Source organism: Molossus molossus, unplaced genomic scaffold (genome assembly GCF_014108415.1).
Source record: "Molossus molossus isolate mMolMol1 unplaced genomic scaffold, mMolMol1.p scaffold_m16_p_1, whole genome shotgun sequence".
In the NCBI taxonomy this organism is placed as follows: domain Eukaryota; kingdom Metazoa; phylum Chordata; class Mammalia; order Chiroptera; family Molossidae; genus Molossus; species Molossus molossus.
In genome coordinates this window covers 116,431,879-116,449,117 of record NW_023425344.1, presented here as the reverse complement: position 1 = coordinate 116,449,117, position 17,239 = coordinate 116,431,879, and the positions used below count along the sequence as shown (strand labels likewise).

The 17,239-nt window shown below is 39.6% G+C and overlaps 1 protein-coding gene across 1 annotated transcript in view; it reads right to left on the bottom strand.

The window, feature by feature from the left end:
* The window catches only part of LRRC49 (leucine rich repeat containing 49), a 192,114-nt gene that overhangs the window by 104,683 nt on the left and 70,192 nt on the right, over positions 1-17,239 (bottom strand). The gene's annotated exons all lie outside the window — the stretch shown is intronic.

The window sequence follows — 17,239 nt, the reverse complement described above, 5'->3', positions numbered from 1 at the left end:
AACCCAATCCACAAACAGATCCCACCCCCCTGACCTAGGGGACAGGGAATAAAGGTCCCAGGCTTGAGCGTTCAGTGTGCCCCCTATGCCTCTAGCCAAATGATTAGTTCCAACTGGGTGCTTGGCCTAATAAGTGCATCAGAATCCTCTGCCACGGTGCTTCCAGTCTGTAACGTACATGGGCATCACGGGGATCGTTTAGAAATGATGACTCTAATCCAGTAGGGAAAGGGCAGGCTTGAGATTCTGGATTTCTAATAAGCTCCCCAGTGATGCTGCTGCTGCTGGTCCAGGATCACAGTTTTGAATATTAAGGCTCTTTCAGAAACTTTCTGGCGGTGTTAGCAGGGAGGAAGGGCTCATATATCAGAGTGGCTAAGCTGACAGGCTGTGATTCTGGGGGCTGCGGGCTTTTCCACAAGCTGAAGGTTGCCTTGTTCTATGTTTCTGTCACTCATGCCTCTGTGTGTTCTTTGTCATTAGATTACACACTCAGAGAACAGAGGCTGTGTATTTATCACTCCCCACAATACCTTGTTGCTATTTTACATATAGAGATGCAAAATCAGTGTTCTTCAACAACCAAATGGAAAGAAATTTAAAAAAATTTTTTTTAAATGTTCACCTGAGGATATTTTTCCATTTATGTTCATATGGAGTGGGAAGGGTAGAAAGAGAGAGAGAGAAAGAAAGAAACATCGATGTGAGAGACTGGTTGCCTCCTGCATGACCCAGACCAGAACCGAACCCCCACCGAAAAATATGCCCTTGACAGGAATCAAACTCATAATTCTGTGGTCTGTGGGCCAACTCTCCAATCACTGAGCCAAACCACCCAGGGCAAACTTTAAATTATTTACATGAAAAAGAAAGAGAAGATACTCTAAGGAAGTGGTGAAGGACGTGAAGGAGGAGGACCCGTTTCCCGCTGACTCCCTCTGAGTCTCCCTGAGAGCCCTGCATCGTGACCTCAGGCAGCCCTGAAGCACTGGCGCCCGCCGCTCCCACAGTCCCTCAAGGCAGTCACTAGGACAGACAAGCCAACACCTTTGAAGTGCAAGATGCCCAAGTCCCAAAGAGATGTTAAAGGACTTCAGAAAAATATTATTAATTTGGTTTGCAGATTTATTCAGTGCTTCTTAAACTAAACACTATGGTCTCTAACATGGCATCTACAACTGACCCTGTCAAGTTCTTTTTAAGCCAAAAGAAGCAAGTTCTATCAAAAACAATTTCCAGAGACTGGTCAACAGTTTTGAACCACCCTGTAAGATATCTTGAAAATGTATCATTAAGTCACTGTAATACCTTCTCATGTGCTCAGGAAAATACCAAAAGGTATTTTTTGTCCCTTCATAAACATCATCTATGATACTAAAAACTAATATAAAGAAAGCAACTAATTAATCCATCTAATAACCTAGTCACACACACACAATTCCTCACTGGTAAACTACTCCCTGAAGGAGATGATTATGCATACATAATAATCCTAGGAACTTATTTGTCCTTCAGGCTCCCCACCCTCCAGGGTGGAAGTGTTCTCTTCAGCTCCACCCCTCCCAGAGAGGTAGCTCTAAGTTTTCTAAATTCCTCTGCAGCAAATCAAATTTTCAGTTTAGTAAAGATGCATTAGGAAGCCTGACCACAGGTGCATTTCTAAACATGTTCTGCTAGTCTGTATTCCATTCATCCAATTCCTGTATCTTTCAATTGATTCAAAAATTAGAGCAGAAGATAAAGGATGTGATTATCAATCACCTCCTCAAACATCTAAAGTCAGCAGCTTCTATAGACATATACAATTCTTATAAGTTTATTCTTAAATAATTTAATACACCTTTTAGATTACAGGTATTTTTCCATCATAAATAGAAAAAAGTATTTTTCTTTTGAGAATGACACAATCCTTCAATCTCAGACATGGACTCAAGAATGACTATATGCAGACATATTTCTTGTGTGTGCATATGAAAAAGTATACCGATAATTTAATCCTACATTCATAGTGTTCCCTCTTCACTCTGACAAACAACAAAATATGTGCATAATTATAGTATCTTTCAGTCGCCAGAATTTTCTGGTTTAATATTTTCTTCAATCTCTTCACTAAAGAACAGAGTATATTAAATGATAGTTCTTGAAGGTATTTCTATAGAGAGATAAAGTAATAAATACAAAGCATGAAGTTTTCTGGACAAATTATATAATACTGGAGTGGAGTTTAAAGAATCTAAAGAACAGGTTTACTCAAATTACAAACTGTTTATTTTAAATATCAGGAAGGCTTTGGGCAGAAACTGTATATTTACTAATTCAGGGTTAGCTTAAATCAGTGGCCCTAAGATAGAGGAATACAGTATTGTTGATATTGTTGATATTCTTTAAGTACCAGACAGGTAGATGGCAAAGACGATATAAGACAAAATCTGGAAATCTAGAAGGAACTTGCGATTTTGACTGTGAGAGTATCAGACTCACTCTTCCAATGTACACAGCTGTGAAACTGGCACTCTCCAGACCACGGCACAGGGAAATGGTGTCCAAAAGAGAACAGGGTCTCACTAGGGGGATGGAACGAAGGTCAGAGTTTGGTCTGCTGAGGGAGTGTGGAAGAGAAACTAGACGTCTACACATGGGTCTCGTAAGTATTCGGCTGAACACTAGGGTGCACCCACACAGGGTGAGACTCCAGGAAGCCTAGCAAAATAGTGAGGTGCTATGTGATGGAAAGAGTACCTACAGGCACACAGAGCTGGGGGACACTGGAGCTCCAACTAGATGCAGTGAAGAAATCTCCCTGAATGCTCAGGTTATATAGCTGAGGCCTCAGAAAGGTTATGCCTTAGGGGTAGGACTACTTTATGTCTGCAAACAATTTGAAAACAGTCGTGTTTCAGCATGATCAAGGCTTTCTGAGCAAAGAAAAATGGCCTCTGGGTTAAATGGTGATTGTATAGATAGAGACTTCTGGAATGATATAGAAATTTATCTCCCAGAGCTATGTGTTTACATGTCAAAAGGTATTAAAACCTGGAGCCATTTGTTTACATTCCAAAGGGTAATTTTCTCTCTCTTTCTCTGTCTCTCTTCACTCCACCCCTTCTCTAGAGAGAAAGATGCTCAGCAAGCAGCTCCTTTATAAGCTCCAAGATTAATAATTTTGAATTCCTCTCACGTCCTAGAAGCCCCCACCCACCGTCTATGTAGGTGACACCGGCCCCCACCTCATACCCCTGGTGGGAAGATGAAACATGGGAAACCAATGAAGACTTCTGCAGGCAAATAACCAGTCAGCCTTGGATCTAGAAACCTTATGTTTACTGTCAGGGTAAAATAAATATAGATGTTTAAACTTATTACTCTGGTTATAGAATAAGAATTACTTTAGAACCGCCATAAAGGAGCCTAAAAATAAGCCTCAACTTCTCCAGCAGGTTAACTATCTTACAGAACAAAACTCAAGTCTCTAAATTAAAACAGGAAAACCCACTTCTTTCACATAGCATAATATTCTCAAGGTCTATTTATGTTGTTCCAAATAAGACAGTCAGAAAAAGCTAAGAAGAATATGATTTCACTCATATGCAGGGCACAAAAACTGAAAGCAACAAATGAACAGACAAGACAAATAAACAAAGACTCATAGACACACACAGACAACAGTACGGTGGTTACCAGAGGGAAGGGGTGGGGAGTAGTGAAGGGTAAAGGGGGACAAATATATGGTGATAGAAATGACTTGATTTTGGGTGGTGGGCACATAATACAATATACAGATCATGTATCATGTACACTGAAACCTGTAATCTTATTACCAAAGTCACCCCCAAAATTAATTAAAAATAAGTAAGTAAATAAATTCTGAAAAATAAGAAAACCCAGATTCTCAACAGTATAATGTTCACAGTGCCCAGAATATAATAAAAATTGCAAAGCAAGTGAAGCAAAGAGAAAAGTTAACAGAAACAGTCCCAGAGATGATACGATGTTGGAATTAGCAGGCAAGAACTGTTTAAAAAGCCATATATATTTATATGTATAACAACCAGGCAGACATTTCTATTCAAGTAGAGAGCTATCTTATCTTTGCATCATAGTTTAGAATTAGCTCAAGCAAAGTCTCAAATTTTTTTCCAAGACGCAACTTTGAATCTACCCAATGTTCAAAAAGTACTGCACTGAAATCTTCAGGCACCAAAGACAGCCTTTGCTCAGGAAGATCTTGTGACAGGTCTTACTAATAATCCAACTCTACCATAAATAATCTTAATTTGGCTTTCTTGTCTTATTTACTTTTTAGCAGTTTGTACACCAGGGGACTGCCATGATGTATTAGTTGCAAACTGAATCCTCAGACAACTAAATAAGATAACATGCTGAATAGGACTGTTAGGAATTATCTATGAGTACTGAGAAACATCAGCTCTAAACTTTGACCTAGTCTCTTCATTAACAGAAGCAGTAGTAACTATGTGCTCACTGTGCCAGGTGGGAGAGAACCACAAGTTAAACATGGCCCGACTGGGCATCTATAAAACAGGCATTCTAGCACTGCAGGAGGGATTGTAGAGATCCTAGAAAAAGGAAATAATTCTACTTGTTTGGAGTTTGGATTGCATCCGAAAAGATGAATAAAAGTTCTTCCAACAGATCAAACCTGAAAGTTCTGGAGGTAGAAGTACACATTTGGGGTTTGGGCATTTTAAAAATATGTTTCTATTGATTTTCTAGAGAGAGAGGAAGGGAGAAGGAGGTAGGAAGAGAAACATCAACATGAGAGAGAAATACCTCTCAGCTGCCCACTGCACACACCCAGACTGGGGACTGAACCCGCAACCCAGGTATGTACCCTGACTGAGAATCGAACAGGTTACCCTTCAGAGTATGGGATGAGATGCAACCAACTGAACACACGGGCCAGGGCTGGGCATGATTGATTCTGAGCATTTTCCCCCCTTGAAACTAACTGAACAATTTGTTCAGTCCTTTCAATATTTGTTCACTTACCTTTGTTTTAGATGTTTATGTTTAAATGTAGTGGGGATTTTTACTGTAAACTACTTCAAACCTCTTTGGAAGTATTTTCTACAATATAAGTGATACAATTGTAACTTATTATTTATCAGGAAAGAAGTAAAGGAGAAACTAGATAATATAGGCATGCCATTTATAAAGCTTTGCAAGAAAGCTAGTTTAACACTATGCAGGTCTATTCCTGTAGATTGGTGGGGAGAGGGACTGGACAAAGGCAGTTGAGACGCATGTCCAGTAAGGTCACTAAGATTTGAGTGACATGGGAAGGTGCTTACTTGTCTGTCACACCTGGGAATAGGTAACTGGCCAAAATAGGCATGGCCACTACAGAGCATGAAATCTGAGATACTTAACTCCTGGACAAAGAAAGTTCCCCCTCTCTCTTGCCTCTCCTTCTTGCTGCCTGCAGCTAACTCCCAGCTTTTGGGGCTTCCATGCCCTGCATTTGCCCACATGGCTCATGGTCATGTGGGACCCACATAATGCACTAATGGATTGGACGTGGCCTGATGCTAGTTCGGACCCAGCTTCATCATGGATTGAAAGCTCTGGACACTGGCCCTACTTCTAGCTTTGCTGAATTTCCAGCTGCGTGTCTTTCAGGACTGGGTTAAGGAAACTAAGACTTTGGAACCTAAGGAATGTAACTCCATGCATATAACATCACATTCATTCTTCCATGCGAGTCTTAGAAAGTTCCTTTTCTGAAGATATCACAAGAGCCACCCCACTCCCACTGGTAGTGGGGAAATCTGACCCAATGATTTCTCCAGTAACATAAGTACAAGGAATATCACTACAGGAAACTACTTATATACCTTACGTTTATTCCTATATGCATTTGGGGTTTAATGTACTTATACCTTAAGTTTATGAATATATTTTGGATTTCCTTGCATGTGTAGAACAAATAACAAAAAAGGAAATCATAAAACATATATTGGGCTCAGTTTATCATATTTGTTTGTTTCTGAACCTAAAAACAACCACACCAAATATAACATGTATTCAAGAGTAATTTTAAGACTCAAAATTTCCCTTAGCAATATGCACCAAAAATTTTCCTACAACTTCTAGAACCTTCACATAGCAAAACCCAAAAGGGCCTTTGATACAGCAATGCTTTAAAAAATGTTAATTCACTTCCATGAATAGTTATCAGCCTCTCAACTACGTATGTGTGAACCCAATCTGAGACCAGGTGTGCAAAAAGCCTGCTCACAGGGCCTTCGTTTTAGCTCAATAATCCTTTTTAAAAAACTCACACACATACACATACAAATAAATTACCTTCATACTAATGAAAATAAAACCTTATGATTACAGTAACAGTAACTAGAAAAATCCTGGGAAGTTTCTTCATAATTTTATAAATAAAATCCATGACAGCATTTGCATGTATTTCTGTATCTACAGAATTGATGCTTTAAATGACTACAGATGCTGTTAGAGAGAAAGAGGATAATAAAATAAGGCATGCAATAATAATAAAAAGTAACTGCTATCCAACAGATACTTTTTCTGTCTTTCTCTCCTTCAAAGGTAATTCAAAAGGAATAAAGCAAACATGATGGAGGTTCCCCAGTTTCCTCACTGCCCTGTACCTTTGCCCTTTTCTTTCTTCTTTACTATCTACCACCCCTGCCCTATGAACTGTGACTCCTCAATAAACCACAAGGCTTGAAAAAACAGTCTTTAGAAACTACCACTCAGATGACTGTTGCCTTGTAAGTCCTAACAGATACCATGTCAAGTGGCAGTGTCATTGAAGACACTGGATGTTTTCTTCTGATTTAAAGGGAGCTAGCATTACTACTGCTGACACAGTAGAACTCTGAAATTGTAACATTATCCTACCAATGTTCTGTAGATATGTGAGCATTAGAAACCAACTACTCAGCAAGAGAGATGAAAAAGGAACCACCCTCGCTGCTACCGGAGGTTCGAGTGGAGACTGCCTGTGGTGATGCCGCTGGGCCAGCCGCATGCTCAACTCCCCACAGTCTATAAAAGGTCTGGCCCTGCTTCACCTAGAGTCACCCCTGGCTCGCAGGTGCTCCTGGCCACACATGAGGAAGAAGTTTTTAAGTTCTATTCGTGTCACTTAAGTAATTTTCTCTTGGCAGTAAACTCTATATGCAACTTAGTAAATTAGAAGACATAAAGCAAACGTACTCTGTTCACTTTAAAATGCTAGCATAAAGCAAAATTTTTATAGAATTTATAACTACAAACTACTATGAAAATGTTTCAGGTATTTGGGGTAGGCAAAAGGAGGTTAAATGACCAACCATCATTACTTAAAAGATAAATCATGAGTAAGAATATGAAATAACAACAATAAGAAGACTAATAATACAAATAAATAATACAATAATTAATAAATAAATAATACAAGAATAAACTCTGTTTCACACACGCACAACTGGAAACCTACTTTTGCCCACCCCTGTATAAAGAAGTTGGTTTCTAATGCTCACATATCTACAGAATATTAATAGGGTAATGTTACAATTTCAAAGTTCTACGGTGTCAGCAGTAGTAATGCTAGCTCCCTTTAAATCAGAAGAAAACATCCAGTGTCTTCAATGACACTGCCACTTGACATGGTATCTGTTAGGACTTACAAGGCAGTATCATTCTTAATGGCCATGTTGTAAGCTTCCCCACCACAGGAGAACTAAGACCAGGAGGACCTGGCAGACAGAAAATGCCAGATACCATGATTCAAACCATATAAGGAACCAAAACTGCCAAAGAAGTACCCGATAGCACATCTGCATTCCTGTAGACCCAACCCCATCAACCAAGCCCCCCAAACCCACTGACAACAAAACCTTCACACCAGTGGCTACATGTAAAGACGAGACTCCAGATCCTGAGGGGGGCTGGCATCACTGACCCAATACCCCACGGCTCAGTGCTGTGTAGCCCTTCCCTTGGGATATCCCCATACCACTATACCCTTTTCTGTTTTTTTAAATCCTCACCTGAGGATATTTTTCCACTGATTTTTACATAGAATGGAAGGGAGGGAGGGAGAGAGAGAGAGAGAGAGAGAAGGAGAAAAAACATTGATGTGAGAGACACATCGATTGGCTGCCTCCCACACAACCCTGACAGGTGCCAGGAATTGAACCTACAACCCAGGCATGTGCCCTTGAATGGGAATTGAACCCTTGACTCTTCGGTCCTTGGGCTGATGCTCTAACCATTGAGCAAACCAGCCAGGGCCCCTTTTCTTTAAATAAATCCAAGTTTTCTTTATTTGCCACCTGGGATTGCCATTCAGTATGCCTGTGCACCGAGAACCACCGACCTGAACCTTTCAGTACCACAGCCATATTCCATCTCTGCAGTCAGTAATCTGTCTACATGAGAGCAATAAATTCTTAAGACTAACAGAAAAAGCCCTGGCAGATTTGGCTCAGCGGTTAGAGCATTGGCCTGTGGTCCAGAGAGGCCCGGGTTCGGTTCCCGCTAAGGGCACGTACCTCGGTTGCAGTTAGGTCCTGCAGGTGGTAGCCACTTGATGTGTCCCTTTCACATTAATGTTTCTCTCTCTTCCTCTCTCCCTCCCTCCCACTCTGTTTGAACAAAAAAATGGAAAAATGTCCTCCGGTGAGGATTAAAAAAAAAAAGACTAACAGAAAAAGAAATCATTTTGACTACAACACAAAAATAAAAGTCAAAGAAAATTAACTAAACTGTATAATCCTTAGCTTAGTGCATAATTCAAACAAGCCTTTATAGTAGAATGTCAAGTATTATAAGCAGCACAGTCATCTAAAAAAATGACTATCCTAAAAACAATGAAGAAAATAAAGTCGGTCCATTTTAAACATTTTTATATTTTATAACATTTTAAAATAATTTCTACTTTTGATCTCTAAAAGGAAAAGTCACCTATAATAAAGTAATATTGAAAAGAGGTATATAGTGGAAGATTATATACAAATGTTTTATTTTTATTTTATATTACAAGTTCTATGTTTTCAATAAAATAGATTTAGATCCCACAATTAAATCAACTCTGAGCATGATAAAACAATTTATCTTACTTCAAAGTCTACTTGTCTGAAGTGGTAGAACAAATATGTCATTAGTTGTGGGCATATCTTTTCACTAATTTCCTCCTGAAAAAATTCAAAAGCTGCAGCTAGGACTGACCTTCAGGCACTAAGGGACAATACTCAGGGATTTGCCCTCTGCAAAGGAGCAAAACAGCATTGGAGGGAGGTGGCAGGGAAGCCCCTATTTTTAGGATTTGCTTTTGTTGGCTCTTTTAAAAATGCAATTAAATGTTTTCTGAAGGTGAATTCCATGTCAGCCCTTAGGCAAACACTTCAAAAGGAGTTAAGTCGCTAAATGGCACTGATAATGAAATTTCCTCCACAAGTATGTAATCATTAATCATTTCTTAAACTTAAAACTTTTATTAGTAGATGGTCAGAAAAAAAAATTTTTTTCTCAATAGTGGGTTTCCTGTTTTATTCAGTTAGAAGATTCACATATTGTTGATTATCTGTTGACTTAAGCCACAAAGGGAGAAAAAAACAGTAAAGGCATTTTAACAGTTTGTGGATACCAGAACTAAGGAAAATTAATTTCCTTCAAGCCAAAAGGACAGAAGCAGCACTTCCAATCCTGGAAATTACGATAGTAAAGCCCTGTATCTCAACTATAGAAACACTTCATGAAACAACTTGAGTTCCCAACAAATATCAATACATTCTGAATGTCAGTAAAATAATTTCCTCCTTAAAACAGCAACTAGTACTGCAAGAGACAGGGCAGGGCTGTCTGATTTTCTGAAACAGAGACAGGTTCTTCTTTGGATACATAATTCATACACGGTGACTTTTTTCTCAAGCTGAAGTATAGCTTGAGAAAAATACAATGAGAATGACTTCCTGATAAAGGTGAAAGTATGAGCCATTTTCAGTGACATTTTGAAAACAGCCTAGAGGATAACCTTGCCCTGTAATGAAGGAAAAGTCAAACCCCAAAGCTTGGAGTCCAGTGACCTTTAGTCATACTATAATTATTCAAAGAGGTCATTAGAGAACTCATCACAGCACTCTTTCCTCGAAAAAACAAAATGAAAACCTTTAAAATGTTCAATGACATCATAAAGAGAAAGAATCCAAAAGCATTGTCTCACTAAAGGAAGGAAGGATAAATGAGGGATTCACATGGACAGAGAGGAGTATTTTATCCCTGACATTGTTTATAATTTCCAGTGCATGGAGATAATAAAAAGGAAAATTATATTTGGCAGTGTTGTTATTGTTTTTAAATGCCCTACCAATACTGCAGCTCCTTCTTGCCTGCCCTGGGCACACCACAATAACAGGAAGGTTTAGTTTCTATAGAGTTTCCTTGTATCTATTTTTTTTTTAATTTTTATCTTATTAATCCTCACACAAGAATATTTTCTGCATTAATTTTCAGAGAGAGTGGAAGGGAGGGAGCGAGGAAGGGGCAGAGAGAGACAAATATCGATGTGAGACAGACACATGGGTTGGTTGCCTCTGGCACGATCCCTACCAGGGCTGGGGACCGAACCTACAACCCAGGTAGGCGCCCTTGACTGTCTGTCCTCAGGCCAAATCAGCCAGGGCAGATTTTTGTTGAATCTAGAAGTTCTGGGCAAAATGCTTACTGACAAATCAACAAATTGACCTGGAAGCCAGAAACAACTGCCAAGAGAATTATGATTGTTTAAGCCTTTAAACCTCACATGTCTGGGAATTAAACATAGTCCAAATGACTTAGTATTAACATAGGAGACCCACAAAACAAGTTCTTAGACACAGAAAAATCTTTCTACTTGAGGGATTAAATACTTTTTGAAAATTTTGTTGATACGATAGTAATGTTTTTACTGAGAGTTTATACACACTAGATGCTAAAGAAAGAGACTGTAGTGAACAGAGCAAACATACCCCTCTGCCTTTGTCAAGTTCACAGTGTAGCAGGGAGAACAATTTAAAATGAAAGTACAGCCCTGGCCAGTTTGACTCAATTGTAGAACGTCAGCCTCCTGAACAATGACTCTCGGGTTCGATGCCTTTCAAGGGCACGTATCTTGGTTGCACTTCATCCCCAGCCCTGGTCAGGGTCTTGCAGGAGACAACCAGTCGATGTGTCCCTCTCACGTCAATGTTTCTCTCTCTCTCTCTTTCTCTCCCTCCCTCCCACTTTATCTGAAGATAAGTAGAAAAATATCCTTAGGTGAGGATTAAATAATTATAATAAAGGTATAATAAACTATGAACACTGCAGTAATAGTGAAAATACAGGAAGTTATGAAAGCATGTAGCAACACCCCACACATAATTTTTCAAACTTTTAAAACCCAATCCATAACCCACAAATGCATGCATATAGATACACCTACATATAATTAAAACTAAAAAAATTTCATGAAACAATATTTGCCCTTAAATATGTGAGAAACTCTGATATCTTCTATTTTGTGTTAGTTTTCTGGTCTTGAATGACTAAATTGATTTTAGGATCCCTGGAGAGGTTTTGACTTGAAGTCTGAAAAACACAGCCTAGTGGTATTTTTAAGTCAGCTGCATCACTTGCTACAAATATGAATTCCTGGGCCCCACCTAAAACTATTGAGTTAGAATCCATGAAAGATGGGCCCAGAAAGCAGGCTCTCCAGATTATTCTTAGGCATATTAAGGTTTGAGAAGCCTTGGTGTCATTTCATCTGAAATCTAAAGGAAGCTCAGGATTTACTCAGATAGAGAGAGGATAGAGAAATGTTATTGCCAGAAGCCACAGGAGATACAAAGGCTGAGGGTGCAAGGAGAAGCATGATCTGTTTAAGGAAGGTCAGTGAAGAGGAGTCTAAGGCACAATGGGAAGGCAATAAGGATGGAGAGGTAGGTATGGCTCCTTCTGCAGCTCCTCCTTCATACAACCTCAAGCTTCAGGAATGATACATAAGTATTCAGCCTTAAAAAGGAAGGATATTTTCACACTTCACAACACAAATGAACTTTGAGGACATTGCGCTAAGTGAAATGAGCCTGTAACAAAAAGACAAATACTGTATGATTCCAGTAGATGAGGTATCCAGAGTAGCCCAACTCAGAAAAACAGAAAGTAGAAGGGTGGTTGCAGGGCCTTGGGGGAGGAAGGAATGGATACTTGTTGTTTAATGGGTATTGAGTTTCAGTTTTACAAGATGAAGAGAGTTCTGGAGATTGAATACACAACAGCATGAGTATATTTAGCACTACTGCACTGTATATTTAAAAATGATTAAAATGGTACATTTATGTATATGTTACCACAATGAGAAAAAAAAAAAGAAGAGGCCAAGGATTCTGAGCTGATATTGACCTTGACTAGTATTGACTCCTTCCCCAGTGATACTAAAATCCCGTTAGTTCTAGAAGCAATAGCAACCACTCCCTTTTGGGCAATCAAGGCACTAGAATTATAAACCCTCTTCCTGCTGTTAAACAAAGCTTATAAAAACTTTCTACATTTGGAGAATGAAAGAAGAGAGGGACCGTACAGAAGAATAAATTACAACTTAACCTTGTAACTCTGCAGCTGTGGCAGTGAAGAGACAAAACTGATGAAACAGCCCAGTGTTTGGCTACAGAGCATAAACTACCTCCAGAAGGTAGCATGTATTTGTCCCTGACAAATATTTGTGTTTGGAAAGTTTTTCCTTGAGAAGGGAAATGATATATAAAACAGTAATCTCTAGGTTAACAAATATTCTCATTTTGGGGTATCATAACTCTGGTTCCCAAATCCTGCACTGAATTGCCCATTCGAATCCTCCGAGAAACCTTAAAAAATCCAGATCCCTGGCCCCACTGGAGCAGATCACCCAGCGGTGAACCAGTGATGACTATGTATCTTCAAAGCTTCCAAGGGTATCTTTATATGCAGTGATTTTGGGAAATCACTCAAAAGAAGGACAGTTATGAGACAGGCTGCCTGAGCACATGCTCTAACCTCTCCCCACCCTCTCAAAATCTCTTTGAAATGACTGAACATAAAAGTATGAAATAGCAATAGCAGTACTAAAAAACCAGGAAGAGTTCCATCAGCAGACCAGAACACTAAGGAATTTCTGGAAGATATAAAGTAGATGGAATCAATAAAACCCAACAATACTAAAGAGCGTTAAATGAACAGGATCATTACATTGCAAGCTGGTAAATGTTGCCGGCAGGGCCTCAGAATATTCCCTGAATCAGAGGCAGCCTGTGTTGGCAGCAGATATGGGTCACCTGTCCAGTAATTACTGAAGGGTTTGGTAACACTCTGCTAGCCTGTCACTGTCAGAGCAGCTAACTCCTGAACTATCCCCAGATGGAAAGTGAAGAGAGAGAAGGGCGGTGATCAGGGTAAGTTCTGGTGGCAGAGATGAAAAAGGAGCCTCCATTCCCAGAAGGCAAGTTTCCTGTGCACATCCTACAGGGAAATCCAACTGGGCAGATATCCCCCTCCTCCCTACCCTACATCCTCTGCAGACAGAGATTCTATACTTATAATTTGCATTCACAGTGACTTTTCTAAACTCATGCTGAGGAAACAACTCCATGTAGACTCTCATTTTCCATCCAAAAATCATGCAAATGATAGAGGAAGTAAATTGCTGTTTTAGAAAAAGCAAGCACCCAGGAGATAACTAGACCCTTTTGCTTCCTAGAGATAACCAGACCTTTTCGCTTCCTGCTTCTGTAAGCTGCTTACTGCTCTCGCATCTAAAGAATGTCCACCCAGCCCGCTATAAAACTAGGCGCACCCTACACTCGGGGCCCAGAATTTGGAGACTGCCTCCTCTGGGTCTGCATGCATGAATAAAGGAACCTCTTTGCTTCCTCTGGTGTTCGGTCTGAGTCTTTTCCGTAACAGAAATAAAGAAACAAGGAAAATTGTTTAGAGAACAAATACAGGTATTAACTCCAAGGGAAAAAATTAAATTCTAGAAATCAAACTTTATCTCATTCATAAAATAAGAACTAACCAGTAGAAAAAAATATAATCACTACTTGGAAATTATGAGTATGAGAGCCAAGAAAAATAAAATGAATCAACCAAATAGTACCCCCAGAAGAAGAGGTGAATGAAGAAATTTAAGTGATTCCCTTGATTAACCACAGAATGTTTCTCTTAAAGTGACTGTCATAAAATGTACTTTGGCAGGCCCCTCCAGCATTCTGTGGGCTGGAGGAGGACCCAGGATTAGTATGGGGTGGGGAGAGGGCATGGGGGAAAGTAAAAAGGGGGAGGGCAAGGATCTCACTGCAGTTCCCCAGAGAGTAGACATAGTGAGTATACCCTGAGCCTGCTCCTTTGCCCAGGTAAGCCCTGTACCTTTAATGTCCCAGTACCTTTTACTTCACTAAGGCCTACTCTGTACTTAGAGCTCAGCTCAGGTACCATCTACCCCTGGGAAGGCTTCCTTCACTTCCAGACTGATTTACACTGTCTAATATCCCTTCATATCATCACAACTAATTTTAATTCACTGAATTATAATTACTTATTTGTGTCTCTGTCTTCCTCATGCTCTAAGGGATAATTTTACCAGAAGCACTGATTCTATTCAGATACATAGACATGAGTATTTGTCATTCACTCTCTATCTTGCACGTCTACTGGTAGAACTAAATGCACTGTTCTCATATCTGCAGGAAAATATACAGGCTCACCATTAAACACAAGTACCTATTTGACCCATGTTGTAGTTCTCTGAATTCAATAGGATGCCATCACATTTTGGAACTTCCTGAATTTCCACCAGAAAGGTAATTATTATTATCTGATAATTTATGCAAATGGACCTTTAATAAGTCAATAACTTGGTTAAAACCTAGATGCCCTACTACATAAGAGGCAATGCCTTTTTGTCTCCCCAGACTGGATATATGATGGGATATCTTCATTTGTGAAACACTATCTGCGAGTTTTCCAGTCCTAAAAGGTACTGACTTGCAGCTTCTGCTCTTCTTGACCCCCCATTACCTCTGGGACACTGAACAGCAAAACTACATGTCCTGTGCCAGGACTGCAGCAGGGTGCTTGGGCCCTGAAAAGATACTATAGGCGTCACTACAGATCATCTAATGGCCCAGCTATCTGAGATATTTGTGTCCTGAGTAAAGTTCATAAAAATGTTTTTAAGGCTTGAACTCTCCGATTTTCCCTCAGACCCACTATATTCTCTATACCATCTCCTGGACCATGTGCGTCAACAGGAACAGAGCAGGAAATGTCCGTAGCCTCAAAAGCAGATCAGCTGGAAGCAGTAAGGGAAGGCAAAGGGCTAAGCCCATGTAGAAACAAAGAGAAAACAAGTAAGGAGAAAACGAAAGCCCTGAAATTGTTGACTCACTTCTATCTCAATTTCTTGCAAAATCACGCTTTTTAAAGAAAGTTATAAATACTCATCCCATTAATCATATTTTTAATTTGCTAGGTGAGTGAAACTCCTTTACAGGTTATGAACAAAACTCCCTAAATACGAGCCATTAGAACCAACTTGCTACAGACCCAATGCACATAGAATCCAATGATATGGTACCAGCTTTTGAGAAAAGGCTTGTATTTGCAAGTCGACTGACAAGGAGACAAGAAGCAAGACTCAAATCTGTCTCCCCAGTCCAGGGTTTGGGACAGGATCAAGGAGTTTCAGCATCGGATCTTTCTGGACAATGGACCCTTCACTTCTGAAAAGGTTCCAATGTTCAGGTTCTGGTCCTGTTCTCGTCTTTTGGTTCTGTGGGGGGAGCAGTTAAGGGTGCACAAGTGTTACCTATAAACTTTGGTTCAGGTCTAGAAACAGGATAGGATCTGTTTGAGCTGGTTCTGGGTTACATCAGGAGTTCAGAAGTTCCAGTATCCTGGACCTGGGAACATCATAACCCCTATACGCAAATTTATATCTATCTATAAATTACTCCCCATAAACAAGACAAGAAGCACAGTAATGAGTTCCATCACAGGTTAGGGGATCCTAAGAGTTTTCAGCGCCTTAAACAGTAAACACTGTGACACAAGAGAAACAACATCTTGTGAGAATGAGGAACTGTCCTCTCAAAACAGTTGTCAATGATATTTTGGTAGAAATTCCCTAAAGAAAACTGAATGTCCCTTACACTGCTACTGAAAAATAAACTGCACCCCCTCGACAAGACAGAAAGGCAGCTGGAAGAGCATTCAACACAAACTGAAAAAGAGATAAAAAGTCTTCCAGAAAACTTTAATATTTTTTCCACAGAAGAGAAAAAAAAAAAATCAGGGTATTTTCTTTGAAATAATGCCTATTTGCAAAGTTCACCATATGGATTTAATTTCTAACTTAGAGATATGGCACAGTGTTGGGGTAATACAAATGTGCTGGAGGAGGAAAATGATGCAAACAGACAATACACAAAAGCTAAACTAGTTTTTGATAATCAGAAGCATAGACCTAGAGGCCAGGAAGACATGGGCTCTATACTTTTTTATACTTAATTCTTTCCATCTTATAAATGCAGGTTCAGAGAACAGCCCTGAAGTAAAACTACAGAATTTAGGGGTAGTTATAAAGCCTAGTTCAAGCTAAGTGACTAGAGTGAAGGAGAGGAAAGAATTAGACAGAGAAGAGGTCCTTTCTCATTGAAGTCTGACTGCTTGTCTCAGCTCCAGTTCTGAAACCTCCCATACTGACACTGAATGAGACTATCACAACATAAAGAATGACATGCTTCAAATATTTGGAAATCAAAATTTTTATATTCATATATTTTAATATACAGTCTTTTAGCAGCATTAGTTCTAAGTAGGAATACCAAGTTACAAGTTATGGTCTAATTAGCAAGGGTCTCTGACATATATAACTGCTCTACCAAAACTGTTGAGTAGCCGGGCCGGTGTGGCTCAGTGGTTGAGCATCGACCCATGCACCAAGAGGCTGCCAGTTCGATTCCTGGTCAGGGCACATGCTCAGGTTATGGATCAAATCCCCAGTGGGGAGCATGCAGGAGGCAGCCAATTGATGTTCTCTCTCATCAATGTTTCTGTCTCTCTCTCTTTCTCCCTTCCTCTCCCTCTTTAAATCAATAAAGAAAAATAAATAAATAAACATGATGCATTAAAAAAAAACTGTTGAGTAGCTATATGGATTGTAGATAATTTACTAAAGAAATTCTAAATCAACTGACTAGTGTTT